This window comes from Schistocerca piceifrons, chromosome 4, assembly GCF_021461385.2.
Source record: "Schistocerca piceifrons isolate TAMUIC-IGC-003096 chromosome 4, iqSchPice1.1, whole genome shotgun sequence".
In the NCBI taxonomy this organism is placed as follows: Eukaryota; Metazoa; Arthropoda; class Insecta; order Orthoptera; family Acrididae; genus Schistocerca; species Schistocerca piceifrons.
The window spans coordinates 277,683,513-277,685,270 of NC_060141.1; the positions used below are offsets into that span (position 1 = coordinate 277,683,513).

Sequence of the window (1,758 nt, forward strand, 5' to 3'; positions counted from 1 at the left end):
CTCTTTCTCAGGTAACACAATTATCCTAAAGGAATATAAACGCAGGCCAACAAAGAGACATTAGTATGATGGTTCAGGTTTGAACACACCTGACCCAAATGATAGCAGGTTAAAAACACTGACGCCGTGAATAAGCAGTATCTGATGCCTAACACGATTATGCAGTCTGAGAGTTGCACTACAACAACGAGATGCTCGCCGTTCGAATAATCCAGTGGCCAGAGCTATTGCGAAGGCATCAGATATGGTGTACGGTCGTAGACGACGTATCGGTGTGTATCAGCACCGAAGGCCTATGGACAACACAGGTCCTACCGCGGCCACTGCTATAGCTAGTTCCGCAGGAACAGGGAGTACCCTTACGTCCGCCGTCCATTTTTTTTTATTTTTTTTCATTTTGTTCGCTTTAGTTCGTTGCATCTGCTCGGGGCGGACGTCGTAAGACATCCATTTCAGTTCGTTGTTGATCGGTTAACTCAGTTTTTTTATTACAGAGGGCACATTACCCTCTGACCGAACACGCTGAGCTACCGTACCGGCAGAATAATTGTGGAACGCTTCACGATTTTGCGTGTTATCCTTGCGCAGGGGCGATGCTAATCTTCTCTGTATCGCTCCAATTTTAGTATATGTACTGCCGAAGCAAGTACGTCCATAGAGCTGAGCCCCTGGCTACAGTGCTGCGATCGCGTCGCAGCTGCCTGTCCCACTTCTCAGCGCTACACAACAGTGACTTCCCAACCCGGCCACAGTGACACAGTCTCCGCGCGGATAGTACAGGTAAACGCCTAGTCACGCGATTACCTTCAAAAGTTCTCTCCTCGTAAGTGGCAACTTCCTCTTTAAAAAGTAAGTGTCCGCCAATCGGCAGCCGTCAAAGATGGCTTAGCAGAATGAGCGATCACACAGCCAGTGCCAAGATGTTCTTTGGCGCCGCGTCTCAGAAGCAAAAACTTACCTCACTTAACTTTAGCAAGGTGATCACGAGAAGCTTATGACTGCCAGTCGTAGAAATGCAGATGTCATCAACATACATCCACGAATGAAACGCATAGTCCTAGATAGACATTTAATGCACATGGTAAAGAAGATATGGCAGGCGTTTTCTTGTACTCGCACAGATCTATAACACACGTTCAATTAGTAAAGCAACACCTTTTTTTCTGAAAGCAGGTCGGTTTTATTCAATATACCGTTTTATTCCACAATCGTCTAGCTAAAAAAACCTATTTTTCAACATAATCTCGGATTAATGCAACGGACTTCGGCCACCTTATTAGGAGGGCCCGTATGACAGCATGGTATCACTCTGCTGGTCGACGTCGGAGAAATCGTCCTGTTGCATCAATAATCTCCATAACGTCCACTTACTGCTTTAGTACGATTGAATCCTTCATTGGGCAGAATCTGAAGTGTGATATCTGGGCAGTAGAGTGGATGAGAAAGAACAGCCTAATAAATTTTTGTGGGTTCCTCTCTGGTGCGCAGACTTGTGTGAAGCCTTGCATTATTATGTAGAAGGAGAAGTTCGGTGGCATTTTTGTGGTACCAAACACGCTAATGTGTTCTTTCAAGCTCCTGAGGGTAGCACAATACTCACCCTAGCTGATGGTTGAACCATGAGGGAGGACACATCATCCTAATACCTCTTTCAAAGTCTGAGAAGACCATCGCCATGAGTTTACCAGCTGAGCTCGAACTTCTTCTTTGGACATCAGATGATGTGGCTCCACTCCATGAATTGCCATTTCTTCTGCT

The 1,758-nt window shown here is 45.8% G+C and overlaps 1 non-coding gene across 1 annotated transcript; it reads right to left on the reverse strand.

The window, feature by feature from the left end:
* Positions 1–543: 543 nt before the first annotated feature.
* LOC124796961 lies at positions 544–650 on the reverse strand. The gene has a single exon (XR_007016854.1). It is a non-coding gene; the product is annotated as a U6 spliceosomal RNA (small nuclear RNA).
* Between the last annotated feature and the right edge of the window lie 1,108 nt (positions 651–1,758).